Source organism: Cornus florida, unplaced genomic scaffold (assembly GCF_030987335.1).
Source record: "Cornus florida cultivar Cherokee Brave unplaced genomic scaffold, ASM3098733v1 CherokeeBrave_3.0.0_Hap2_Chr10, whole genome shotgun sequence".
Taxonomy (NCBI): Eukaryota; Viridiplantae; Streptophyta; class Magnoliopsida; order Cornales; family Cornaceae; genus Cornus; species Cornus florida.
Window position 1 is genome coordinate 76,003,772 of NW_026775580.1, and position 15,071 is coordinate 76,018,842.

General features: G+C 38.7%; 1 pseudogene; it reads left to right on the plus strand.

Moving 5' to 3' along the window:
* The first annotated feature begins 358 nt into the window (after positions 1-358).
* On the plus strand, positions 359-1,601 carry LOC132279625 (putative F-box protein At5g55150; annotated as a pseudogene).
* Positions 1,602-15,071: the final 13,470 nt, after the last annotated feature.

Here is a 15,071-nt window from a genome sequence, read left to right on the forward strand (position 1 = left end):
GTAAAGATTGATATGGAGAGAGAGAAGAGAGAGAGAGAGAGAGATGAAGGAATTGCAGGGAAAGAGTGTGGGTAATTTTGTAATTTTATAAGGGTATATTAGTCATTTAACAAGGATTTTTTTACCAGAATCAACTCCGTCACATTTGGGGCAGATTTCTGTAATTTTTGAAACGTAAAAAGTGCTGTCTGTAATTACCTCTAACCTCAGGGGAGGTAAGTAAAATCATCCCAGTATTATATTTTGATATTCAAAATCCCTTTAAATTCAATTCCATTTAAAACTCTTTACTAACAATAAGAATCCTACGCTAAAATACAAAAATCCTGCCAAATTCATCATCATTCACGCTGCATAAAAACTGAACTCCTGATAGGGATACCGGCGGCATGACATGGCCGCCGACTGGACTGAACTCCTGCCGGAATTGCTTGAAACCATCGCCGGAAAAGTCACCATCCTCATCGACTACATTAGATGCCGAGCTGTATGCGTCAAATGGAGATCTTCAATCCCTAGAACCCCTCTCCACCTCCCCTGCCAACTCCCATGGCTGATGCTCCCCCCTTCCCGGACCCACCAAACTCACCGCCGTAGCTTCTTCAACCTCTCCACCAACAAAACCCACCTCCTCGACCTCCCTGAAATCCACAGTCACCGTCTCCGCTGCGGATCTTCCCACGGCTGGCTCGTATTCCTCCACGAGTCGCCCGGAGATCTACCTTCTCAATCCCTTCACCAGATCCAAGATTCATCTCCCTCCGTTATTGACGTTTCCGAACGTTATTGGCTTTAATTTCTCCGATATCGGTCGCGAATACTCTCTCCGGTCACCGGCCGGCGTTGCCTACACTTGCAATTTGAAGGACATGCGAAACAATTTTATTAAGAAAGTGATTCTCTCGTCAAGTCCTTCGAATGACTCCAATTTCGTTGCTTGTTCGATACTCAATCGAACAGGTGATCTTGCTTTTTGCAAAACGGGAGACAAGTCTTGGAGGTGTATAGAAGGTTCAGAGTCTTACTGTGAGGATGTTACATACTTAGCAATGTTTGTGGTCCGTCACCTAGGGTTTCAATTATGGATACACCCCCACAGTTTGGTGGTGACATGCAGTATTTGTTGCGTTCGATGAACCAGTTCTTATTGGTAACTAGATATTTAGACATTGAATATGACGAGGATCTATTTGAAATTTTTGTTTTGAAATTTTTGTATATAAGACAGTGTTATTCAAAGTGTATGGGCTGAATTTGAGGAGGTGACAAATTTGGGTGATCAGATGTTGTTTTGGGGGGAAAATTCTTCATTTGCTTTGTCAGCTTCGGATTTTCCTGGATGTGAAGGAAATTGCATCTACTACACTGATGATTATTCCGAGTCAAATTATGATGATGCTCCTTGGGATCATGATTTGGGTGTCTATAACTTAGAAGATGGTACTATTGAAACCTAAGAAGTACGGACACGGATACGGCCACGGATACGACATGATCCGAACACGGTAAATCTAAAAAAATTAAGACACGAACACGGCGAATAGTATATATATATATATATATATATATATATATATATATATATAGCAGCATTAATAATTTTTTTAAAAAAACACTGATATGTTTAGGTTGGAATATATATATATATCACTGATATGTTAGTGTATATATATATCAGCATCTTTAGGACACGGACACGGCGAATTGTGGTATCTTTAGGTTAGTATATATATATATCAGCATCTTTAGGGTAGTACAAAACAAAAAATAGAACATATCAGCATTAAAAAAAAAATTTTAAAAAAAAAAAATTAACATATCAGCATTAAAAAAAAAAAAAATTCAAAAAAGTGTGTCCGAGCCGTGTCCGAGCTGTCCGTGGCGTGTCCGAGCCGTGTCCGAAAATTAAAAAAAATAAAAAAATTCCAGACACGTTTTTTGGCGTGTCCGACACGTGTCGGGGCATGTCCGACGCGTGTCCGTGTCCGACACGTGTCCGACACGGATTCTTCGCCCATTTTGGAGTGTTCATGCTTCCTAGATTGAAACATTCCCCTGTTACATCCTCCGTCGGGTTGACCTCCGCCAATTTGGATTACTCCAAATGCATGTTGAGTCTGTAAGTGCTATGATTTGTATTTCTGAAATATGTATGGTATGTTATTCATCTCATAGCTGAGCTGATTGATTAATGATTAATGGTATATTGAGATTTGAGTGTTCTTCCTTCAAGCTTACAATTTTCCCCCCTAGTTTTCAAGCTTACATTTTCATATGCTTCTTTAATTCTTTCTGACTGTGTCTTTACTTTGCAACCACAATTTCTATATGTGATTACTTAGGGCCCTTATTTTGTTTGGTTCTCAGTAATTCTATAATAATGTGGATGAGGTTCTTGAAGCTGCTTTTTGAAATTTCATTCATGAACATTAATCACATGGATAGATAATAATTTAGGATGATACGGAAATCAGGTGGGATTTCATTCAAGGCTATGGTTTTAGGATATGTCAAGATATTGAATTCTGTCAAAGTAAGGATTTTTAAATAACCATGTTTGAAGAAATTCAATGGAAGTTCCTATTGGTCTAAATGACACCATTTAAATGATGTGATTGTATTAAAATGTTATGTAAATCATAGTGGTGCCATTAAAATTCAAGGGTCGTCAGATGAGGCTCTTAGGAATTGACAGTGTGGGGTTTTGCTGTTGTTCTTGAGGCTCAAGTTCTTACAAATGTGGTTGCTATTAATAAAAGATGAAAACTAAAAAATTTAAACTTTACAAGTGAGAGTCTAATCATTAAATTGTAAATAAGCTAATTTGTGGTCGTGTAATTGTATAACATTCACAGAAATTTTCTGTAGCATCTCATAAAAGTCAGAAGTGCATGTAATATCACAATTGGTTTTGATATGGAATATCACATTTGATTTTGATTCCAATATACTGTTGCTTAAAAGAGACGAAAATGATGTTGCTTCAGAAGCCTTTAACTTTTTATGGCAAAATCTTAAATGTCAATATAGACTCTTTTTTTTTAAAAAAAAAAAAAAACTCAAGGTAAATATAGACTAGTTTATCAAACTAGTGTAGTGAAGTATTAAACATATGTAAAACTAATATGTCAAATAAGAAAGCAATGGTATCTAGGTTGTGGTTTCTGCGAAGCAGTTATAGTCTGGTTTGACATCAATAGATAATTGTCTAATTGAACTACTTTTGGTTTGCCTTGTCAACTTTTTCGAGAGATATGGTTTTATATTTTTTGTTGGATCAAATTCTTATGATGTTGATGTTCTCTGTAGAGGAATTTTTGTATTGTACTTAAATTCTAGAGCCATCCCTTTTTATTTATTTATTTATTTTTGTTGATATTCCTCACGTGTAATGCCTTGCCTTTTCTTCTTCCTTCTTAAAATGATTTACCCTTGTGATATAAAGATGGTCAAATATACAGAATCACAGTAAAATTATCTTCAGGAAAATAGGTTAAATCTAACTATTTTGACATCTTTAGTTATCAGAACTGAAGCCAGGAGACACGATGTCAGCAGAATTGATAGGGAAAAGATAGTTGTAATGGATATTTTGATGTGCTTGTTGTCTTATGGTCTGGCTGAATTTTGTTGTTAGAAAACTAATAGATATGGATTTTTTGCCTCTGCTTATTGTATCATAGTCTGGCTGATTGTTGAAGAAAAATGATTGATCGGAGTTGTTCGTGTGATACCCAAGTAGTTGTCTATTTGGATCTTTGTTGCCCTTTAAAACGTTTGAAGTTTATGCCTGTTGATGTAACTCGTTATTGTCATTTCAACCCTCTTCAAAGAAACTACATAATTGTACTGGAATAATCTGGAAATTTTCTTTTTAGATATTTGAAAGAGTTAAAGAACATGTTGGTTCTGTCTGAGTTTGGACATATTGAATTAGCTAATTCACACATTGGTAAGCGGATAGAGCAACTAATAAATTGAAATTCTGTCTAAGCTGAACACATGCACCATTTAGAAGGCAAGAACACAAAATTTTACTACTTACAGATCAGATAAAATAAATGAGATCCTGGAATATCTTCAATTTACACCAAGCTATTGTAGATGTGGATACTTAGTCTGCATAGTGACATGGACTTGAGCTGTTGGGGACACAACTCTCTCCATTTCTAGCATGAGAACTCAGTTATGTCATGCGTATGTTGTGAGTCTACTACATTAAGCTCGTATATTTATGTGTTTGAGTTCATGTGCATGCGAGGGAATCATGGAGATCCAAAGTTGAGGTGTGGAGGGAAATTTCCCACCAATGAAGGTACAGCCCCTGTACGAAGCACCAACGAAACACAACATGACAATGAACAACACTCGTGGCCAGTCGAACGCACCAAAGAGACCGATCGGCCCCCCAAATTAGCAAAATGATAAGCCAGGATCCCATGGAATCAGCAAAGAACTAAATTGGGATTGACATGACCCAATTATATCCCCAAAAGGGGAGCTTAGCCCCCAACCCCAGAAAATCAGGGATTAGATGGGCCGGAAGTTGAGTATAATTCTCTGTATAAATAGGAGAAAAGGCGACTAAGGGAGATATATGAAAAATAGTGGTAAAAGACTGTTACATTGTATTCTTGTATACAAGACTCAAGAGGCCTAGTCTAAGCAATAACAAGTGTCTTAGTACAATTCTTGAGTGTAATTGGCATGAGTTTGCTCTGTTCTTGTCTTTTTTTAAATTTCTGCACCTACGGGGAAGTGATTTTTTTTAATTTGTATGAATAAAAAAGAAAAGAAAAGTACAGTGGATAGATTCTTCAGCACGTATGTAAGCTATGAGGGTGCATTTGGAATGACATCCCCGAAATAATTGCTTACCGATTGATATTACATCGCCTCTTTCATCTTCAACTTACTTTGAAGGTGCAATTAAGGTCCATTTAATATTTAAGAAAGAGATCTCTACTTGTTTCCCAGTTTAAGTTGGAGATAGATATATTGCTCACAGGGGTGGGAGTAACCATTGATGCACATCAACACTACTCAACCTCTTCAATGGAATCCATATGTTTTATCATGTTTGTATCTGTGATTCCTTCTACCTTTCCTTCTCTCTCTCCCACAATCGATACATTTAAATTCTTCATATGTTTTTGGATGTAAAACAAAAAAGAAGTCATTTAATTTACAAAACACCCAAAACGTGTATACTTTCTGTTAGCTTTCAATTTTTTGATGGCCATGGCAGGAGACAGCCGCCGTAACAATCAGTAAAGGACATGACGATCACCAACCGGGTGAAGTGTCATGCAAATTGTTAGCTTTGTTGTATATGTGGCTTTTAGGGAGAAGTGTCATGCAAATTGTTAGCTTTGTTGTGTATGTAAAATTTTCATATAACATATATTGATTGGTTTAGAAATTAAAAGAAAATTGAGATAAAAATTTTCTCCTCTCATGGATATAGAATCTGTGGCCTGGAGGCTGGGGCACAGCTAAATGCAATTGGTCCACAAACTGTGATAGCTAGAGATTTTTTATTTTTTATGTGTTGTCTGATAGCTAGAAATCTTCATGACTAGAAACTTGAAAGTATGTAAGATATCTGCAAGATCTTTCATTTTTTTTAGTTTTGTTTTTTTGAAGCTCCCTTGATTTGTGGTTTTCTTTCTCTGCAGAGTCGGCGTGGCTAGCTCCTTAATTGAGCACTTCATATCATGAAATTGTTCTCTGAGTTTGGCTATCAACTGATTGATGCCTTCCTCGTAAGGAGGCGGTCGGCTTTCAAATCTGTAAATATGATTGGTTAATGCAGAAACTTGTAAGTTGTTCAATTGCTTTAAGCTTTTAACTTGTGTTCTCCTCTGCTCCGTGGTTGCTTTAAATAAGGATATTGTGTTGTTTAAGAATGATACAACTGGTATTGTGCCCAGTAGTTTCTTCTTCTTTTTAGAGAATGACCATGTTTGAACCTTGGTTTGGACCAAGCTTGACCTGAACTTGTGCCCTTCTACCGAAAATTGCACCTCTAGATAGAATTTGATTGTTGTCCTTTTGGTCTTTGAAGTCAGGTGTTACTCCCCTTCTGCCCTCGGAAAGGTGTAATGTTCGGAGTCCCCTTGTAGAAGGACATTGTTGATTCGGGGAATGGTCATCGAAAGGAAAGAGCTACCTTCCATTGTGTGACCTACATAATGAGACCCAAAACTTTGAAGAGTGTGTGTTCCTCGCTCTACAACTCTAGTACATGAAGCTGAAATTGGGTTGAAGTTGATAAAGTTAAGCTTATGCAACCAGGCCAAAAACTAGCCAACTTAGCTCCTTGAAGTTTAGCACTAGCGAAAGCAAATGAAAAAGAAACTACAAACAGTGGAGGATTTATGGTCCAACTTAAAAGGCCATTTGGTTCGATGGTAGAAACTTGGGATTAGATCTATCCAGTCTTTTTCCTTACAACATCTCATGTAGGTGAGACCAACCTTAGATAATGGTCTTATCTAAATTAGAAGGCATGTAACCTTTTCAAAACTTTGAAAAGAGAAAATGGAGAAAGAAAAGAAAATTTAAAAACACGAGGGGACTGATATCTTCGCCTATGTTACATGGATTCTTCAAATGTAGGTAAAGTGTCCACGTTCGACACACATTGCTTGGACATTAGTATGGAATTTGTGTCCGACACATTTGGTTGGATACGCACTTTAAAAACATGTCCAATAATTCAGTTTTATTATATTATTGCTTTGAACTGAGTGAAATGGCAATAATGAAAACTGTTAGAAGTTATATATATATATGTTGGGTCATTATGTAATTACATTTGGTTAATAGGACCCTTGTGTTATTATGCAAGACTTGTACCCTTTATATATAAGCCTACACAGGCTTATTAGGTTAAAGTGTTGAATATACAGTATATGTGTTTTGTTCTCTCTCTCTCTCTCTCGATTCTGAACATGGTATCAGAGCAAAATGATCATGGGTGTGAGAGTCAGTAGGTGGGTTGTTTTGTATAAGATCTGAGTTCTTGTATACGATCTGAATCGTAATCGGAATCACGATTGTGGTTTTGGTGTCTCTGCCGGCAGCTTCTCTTTCGTCATCTTCAGCAATTCCTTATTCACCGTAGTCGGATCTGCAGCCTCGTTCGTCGTCATCAGATCTGAAGCTTGTTCGTCATCGTCTCTGCTTTCTTCGTTGTCGTCGGCAGCTCCTCTTTGGTTGTTGTTAGAAGTTATATATATAATAGTGGGTCGTTATGTAATTATGTTTAGTTAATAGGTTGTTTGTGTTATTATGTAAACCTTGCAACATATATAAGCCTACATAGGCTTATTAGGTTTTGTAAGTTGTTTTTGATATACAAAGAGAATACAATTTTGCTCTCTCTCTTTCTCTCTTGATTTAGAACATGGTATCAGAGCACACTGATCATGAGTGTGAGAGTTAATAGGTGGGTTAGTGGTGAATCACGATTCCAATCGTGATTTAAATCGTGATTCCAATCGTGAATGTGGTTTTGATGTCTCTGTCGGCAATTTCTTGTTCATCGTAATCAGATCTGAAGTGTGTTCGTCGTTTCTGCCTTCTTCATCGTCACCGGCAGCTCCTCTTTGGTGGTCGTCGTCTCTGGCTTCTTCGTCGTCGCCGGCAGAAGCTTCTTCGTCTCGATTTGCAGATGTGAGATTGGTTTTCGACCGGAAGTTGATTCGACCGCTGCTCGTGGTTGGGTGCCGTCGCCTCCGCCGTATTGTTTACCAGAGTTTGTGACAGAGTGAAGAAGAAGGCCCGTGTTTGGCAACACGGTTGTGCTATTCCAATCCCGATTTACTAAACCAGGGATAGTCCAGATCCGGTCCGGTTCCAAGATCCGACCCGTACCAGGATCCGACCCATATCAGGAACTGACCCGTTTGAGGATCAGATTCGTTTCAGGACCCGGCCCGTACCAGGATCCGACCCAGTTTCAGAATCCGACCCGTTACAGACCTGCTTCCAGGTTCGGCCAGAATACAGAATTTTTGTTTTCTCTCCTTTTTCTTCTCTGTTTTGCTGGATTCAACATGGCCTCAAGTTCAAGTTCAGATTTGCTTTTACCCACGAACAGTCTTAATTCTCCCATGACTTCAGTTAAGCTCAATGGGAAGAATTACATATTGTGGGCCAAATCTGTTGCCATTTTTCTCAAAGGCAGAGGTCTTGGTTCTCATTTGACTAAAGAGAAACTCAAGGCAACTGATACTTCCTTTGATGCATGGGAAAAGGAAGATGCTCAGATCATCTTTGTGATGATAAACAGTATTGAACCCCAAATTAGTTCAACGTTACTTTATTTGGATACAGCCAAGGAGATATGGGATAGATTGCAGTAGTTATATTCTGGGACAGGTAATATCACCAGTGTTTATGAGCTATGTAAACAGTACTTCAATCTTGAACAAGGTACTCAAAGTATAGAAGAGTATTATTCCAAAGTTATGGGAGTCTGTGAAGAGCTGAATATGTATCAACCCATCACTGCTGATGTTCGCAGTATGCAACAACAGCGTGCGGACTTTAATGTTGTCCGTTTTCTTACTGGTTTATCATCAGCATATGAGCCTTTTCGTGCACAGATTATGAGCAGTCCAACACTTCCATCTCTTGCTGAGGTGTTTTCTCGACTTCAGCGTGCTACACTAGCAAGTGATACCTCAAATTTGAATACTGGACAGAGTGGTGAGCGTTCAACATTGGTAGTTTCAAAGGGTGAACATAATACTTACCGTGGAGGTCGTGGGGGACGCTCCACCCGTGGTGGTCGTGATTCACGTGGAGGACGTGGCCGTGGCAGGGAATTAAGAAAGTGTACTCATTGTGGTCTTTCTAATCATACTGTGAACTTTTGTTGGGACCTTCATGGGAAACCATCTAGTTATGCAAATCAAGTTTCCTCTTCTCCAAATGATGTCGCTTCTGGATCGCACAATGTAGCTGAATCAGATACAGTTCATGTTCCACGGGATGAGTATACTCAGTTTTTGTCTTATAAGCAAGCATCTAATTCATCTTCTACGGCTACCTTTGCCCAGTCAGGTACTGCACACACATGTCTATTGTCTTCCACTCGCAGTCCTTGGATCATAGACACTGGAGCATCTAATCATATGACCGGATGTTCTTCTTTTCTATCTGATTTTCATTCTGTACCTACTTCTCAAAGTGTTACTCTTGCTAATGGTTCATCCATTCAGGTTTCAGGTTTGGGGACAACTCAACTTAGTGATTCATTGTCTCTCTCGTCTGTTTTACATGTTCCGCAGTTTCCCTTTAACTTAATGTCTATCAGTAAGCTTACTAAATCTCTCCAGTGCTCTGTTATATTTGATCCTACTTCTTGTGTGTTTCAGGATCTCAAGACGAAGAAGAAGATTGGTACGGGACATGAAGCCGGTGGCTTATATTATTTTGATTTCGAACCTTCTCCTGTGGCTCTTCAGTCTTCTCTGTCTCCATTCCAGTGGCATTGTCGCCTTGGTCACCCGTCACTTCAAGTTTTGAAGCGTCAAGTTCCTAGTCTTAGTTATTTGAAATTCTTGTCATGTGAAGTTTGTCAACTTAGTAAGCACCATCGCGTGTCTTTCAAGTCTAGGGTTAATAATCGTGTTTTTAGTCCTTTTTCATTTGGTTCATTCAGATGTATAGAGTCTAATAAAACATTCTTCAATCAATAAATTTCATTATTTTGTGACATTTGTGGATGATTATTCTCGCCTGACTTGGTTGTTTCTAATGAAAGATCGTTCTGAGTTATTTTTAATTTTTCAAAAATTTCGCAAAGAAATCAAAACTTAGTTTGGATGTCCAATTCGTATTCTACGTTCTGATAATGCTAAGGAATATTCTTCAACTCCCTTTGATAGATATCTTAGTGATAAAGGAATTAGTCATCAAAATTCATGTGTTTATACTCCACAACAAAATGGAGTTGCAGAACGTATGAATCGACATCTCTTAGAAGTAACTCGTGCTCTTTTGTTTCCTATGCGTATGCCTAAACGGTTTTGGGGTGATGCTGTTCTTATAGCTTGTCATCTTATTAACCGTATGCCGTCATCTGTATTAAATGGCAAATCTCCACATTCTATTTTATTTCCTGATTCTCCCTTGTTTTCTCTTCCTCCTAGGGTTTTTGGATGTGTATGTTATGTCCACAATCTTGGTCCTGGTTTTGATAAACTAGACCCACGTGCCACAAAGTGTGTATTTCTTGGCTACTCTCGCTCTCATAAAGGTTATCGCTGATATAGTCCTGTTTCTCAACGGTACTTTATTAGCACGGATGTCACATTTTCTAAGTCCATCCCGTATTTTTCAGATACTGATTCACTTCTTGATATCAATCTTGAGTCGCCTCCTTCTGCAGTTCCTCTTCCCTCACATTCTCTTCAATCTCAATCTCTGGTTCCTTCATCTGCCCCGTTACAGGTGTACAAACGAAGACCAAAGCCATTTGCTGTCGTGCCTCCTCCATCATCTTCAGAGTCTTTGGATCCGACAAATTCCACTGTGTCTGATTCCTTGCCGATTGCACTTCGTAAAGCTCCTCGCATGTGTGCTACTAAACATCCCATTGCTCATTATGTTTCTTATAATTCCTTATCACCATCATTCTCATGTTTTTCCTCTCAGTTGTCTACTACATTTGTTCCTAAGACTGTGCAGGATGCTTTGTCTGATTCGGGTTGGAGGAAAGCAATGAAGGATGAAATGTATGCTTTGCATATGAATGGCACGTGGACTCTTGTTCCATTACCTCTAGGTGTCAAACCTGTTGGTTGTCGCTGGGTATATACTGTGAAGTATCTTCCGGATGGGTCTGTTGAGCGTTTAAAAGCACGTCTTGTTGCCAAAGGTTATACCCAGACTTATGGTATTGACTATGATGAGACATTTGCACCTGTTGCTAAGATTTCCTCTATTCGTGTTTTGATTTCTCTTGCTGCTCATAGGCATTGGCCTCTATTTCAGTTAGACGTTAAAAATGCCTTTTTGCATGGTGACTTAGCAGAGAGGTTTATATGGAGCAACCACCTGGGTTTGTTGCTCAGGGGGAGTATCTTCACACTGTTTGTCGACTTAAAAAGGCCCTGTATGGATTGAAACAATCTCCACGGGCTTGGTTTGGAAAATTCTCTGAGGCAGCATTAAAGTTTGGTTTTCACAGGTGTCAGACTGACCATTCGGTATTTTACCAGCGCACTAAAGCTGGCTTCATAATTCTTGTGGTGTATGTAGATGATATTGTGATCACAGGTGATGATTCTGAAGGCATTGCTAAGTTAAAGTTGTTTCTGCAATATCGATTCCACACTAAAGACTTGGGTAAACTTAGGTATTTCTTGGGTATTGAAGTTGCTATATCCAAGACGGGTATAAGTTTATCCCAACGAAAGTATGTGTTGGACTTATTAGAAGAAACAGGTATATTAGGTGGTCGTCCGGTTGATACTCCTATGGATTCAAATACAAAACTTATAGTTGATGTGGGTGATCTATTTCATGACCCGGGCAGAATTCGTCGCCTTGTTGGGAAATTAATTTATCTCACTATCACTTGACCTAATATTTCATATGTTGTTAGTGTTGTAAGTCAGTTCATGGGAGCTCCTAGAATGCCACATTGGATTGCTGTTCTTCGAATTCTCCGATATCTCAAGCAAGCTCCAGGTTTTGGGTTACTATATAAACCAAATGGTCATCTCAGGGTGGAAGGTTTTACAGATGCTGACTGGGCGGTTCTCTTTCAGATAGGAGATCTACTACAGGCTACTGCACATTTGTAGGAGGAAATCTAGTTACATGGCGAAGTAAAAAGCAAACAGTGATATAGCTCGATCTAGTGTTGAAACTGAGTATAAGGCAATGGCCCATACCACTAGTGAGTTGACATGGATACAACATTTTCTAAAAGAACTTGGGTTGACAGTTGAAGCTCCTACTCCATTATTCTGTGATAATCAAGCAGCAGTTCACATTGCATCAAATCCTGTGTTTCATGAAAGGACTAAACATATTGAAGTTGATTGTCACTTCATTCGAGAAAAAATATTATGTGGGAGCATCTCTACTCCATTTGTGAAGTCTGAAGATCAATTAGTTAATATGTTTACCAAAGCATTGGGTCATAATCGGTTAAGAACTATTTGTTTCAAGCTGGGATTATTTGATATATATTCTCCAGCTTGAGGGGGAGTGTTAAAAGTTTTATATATATATGTCGGGTCATTATGTAATTACATTTAGTTAATAGGACCCTTGTGTTATTATGCAAGACTTGTACCCTTTATATATAAGCCTACACAGGCTTATTAGGTTAGAGTGTTGAATATCCAGTATATGTGTTTTGCTCTCTCTCTCGATTCTGAACAAAAACTATGTTACATAAATATAATTCAGTTTTTTAGTCTCAGAAGAGACAAATGTGTGTGAGTACCAATTAGGAAAAAAAAATCAGTTTTATACTTAGTTGTGTTCATGTTTCTCTTTGTTTGGAGATTTGGCACGTCCGACACACGGATGCATATCCAAATCCGTGTTACGTACTCGAGTCAATGTAAAGATAGATTTACGGTACACAAAATATTGCATTTATGTCCCTTTTCACACAGAGCCTTGCAAGTGTAACTATGTAAGAGAGATGTTTTTGGACATTGTAAAGAAGTTTATTGGTCAAAAGGGGGGCGGACATTTCTATTTTTCCCACTTTTTTGTTCCAAAAATCACAAGGAGCACTTGAGAAATAAGTTAGAACTTGTAGGTTAAGCAGCTTTTTTTCTCTTTATTTTCTAAATTTTGCTATACGAGCTTAGATACATTTGTGGTTTACTTGAAGTTAAGTTTGGGTTTATTTATTTATTTTTAAGCTTGGCTTGAAATTTTCACTTTTTTTAATGAACAAGTGTAAATTGTATCATGGCAATGGGAATGTGCATCATGTCTTGAACTGACCTTTATAAGGTACTAAAATATTCCGAGTGTATACGACTTAAATTTAGATTAAGATAACTTGTTCATTTTAACTATCACTAAATCTTTGAATGGAAATTTTCATTATTTTTATTAACTCATCTGTATTCTTAATATTTCTTCTCTCTCTCTCTCTCTCTCACACACACACACACACACAGACTATAGGCTTGAATTATGAGTTCCTTTTGATGTGTTTAAGAAATTATAATTTTTTTCAATGAACAACAGGAATTATTAAGAACAATTTCCCAAAAAATATATATATTCTAGAAATTTGATAAATGTCAACTATTGATTTCTGTAAGTTTCATATGATGGGAGGAGAAATGATTTTCTCCAATAGTTCAGAGACTAACAATTTGAAATAGATGGGAAGTGAAATGGGTTGGGTGTTATTTCCACCTAATAGCTTAAACTTTGTTTAAACTTTTTGGTCGGATCGCAAAGCACCCGCACACATAAGTCCACAGATGCTTAGGGTTACATGTGTGCAAGTAAATCCACCTTTGTCCCCACCAATTCCACAACGAAGTAAACCCTAATCAGTTCAGACTTCTCAGAATCTGAAGACACCAAAAGTGACCCGGGCTTGGTATGATTCATATGGCCAAGAACAGGCCGGGTATGGGCAACCGAGATGGAGCAAGTCCTCGCTGAATGGGTCCAGGAAGTCATTAAGGAAGCCCAAATTGTGATGAAAGGAGTTGGGCCCGAACAAAAGAAAAGAAGGTAGGTCCAGCCCAGGAGTGATTGTAACCATCTATAAATAGACGGGAATGAGAGGGAAAAGTGGTTAGAAAATTTTTTGGAGGTGTAAATTTTCTCTCTCTAGAATTGGGGAAAATTCTTTGTACTTTCAATTGGCGCCGTCTGTGGGAAGAACGACGAGGATTGATTAGTGTTGATCCAAATCAATTCGATTCAGAGCACTCTGTGAAGAAGGTGCTTGATCTCTGAAAGCTGAATCAAGATTGATAGAATTGTGATCTGTCTTGATGAATCTCGATTCCAGTTGATTTCGAGAGGTTGGCGTTCGATCTACGCAGATCTGATCTGTGCTTGTTCCGGCGAGCTGCGCAGTTGCGACTTGTTAAGATTGCCAAATTCGGCAAGCTCGTAGCTGAAGTAATCCAAATCCGGCCAGTAACGAACAAAATTCAACAAATTTGAGTCCAGATCTGGTGCGTTTGCATTAACAAAGCTCAGATCTGATCAAGAAATCCGCGGTTAATGACTTTGCTCCGATTAGGAATGATGATCGGAGAAGAGAGCTCAAATCCCTTGGAGAATGGCCAGCAGTCGAAGCTTGATGAGTTGATGAACATGATCGAAGCCCTAAGAAAAGAAAATGCAGAATTGCGAGCTGGAATGGAGCGTCATGAAGCTCCTGCTATTACGAGGCCACCTCCGGTAGGAGAGGGAGTCTTGCCGTTCAATGCTGTTCATCAAGGTGATCCAAAAGGTGTCAATCGCGTGGATCCTCATCGTGATGAAGTCTTAGCAGGCGATCTACCTCCAAATGTCCGTCAAGTAGAGGATCGAGAGGGATCTATTCATTTGGAGCCACACTGCGAATGGATCATGCGAGAGGAAGCGTCGGTGTACGATCGTAGGGCTGCATCACCGTGGCAAAGTGAGTTTGCGGAAGACAGATCGTTTGATCCACCTTATCGACCTTCAATGGCAACATTTGATTACCGCAGTTCATAAAGGAGATCTGCCGATTAGGGAATTCCATTACGGTTTTCAAGGGAGAACGAAGTACTGCGCTCATCAGCAGGGACGGTTGCATCTCCGTTCACTGATGAAATCCTGAATGATCCAAATCCAAAGAAGTTTTCCATGCCGATCTTCATTCTGTTTGATAGAATAACCGACCCGGTCGACCATATCTATCACATTCAGTTGAAAATGGCTTTGAATACTAACAATGATCCTTTGATGTGCAAATGCTTCCCTTGGCTGGGCCGACCCTCAATTGGTTTAAGAATTTGGCTCAAGGCTCAATTCCTAGTTTCCAGGACTTGTGTGACAAGTTCATAAGCCAGTACTATAGGAAT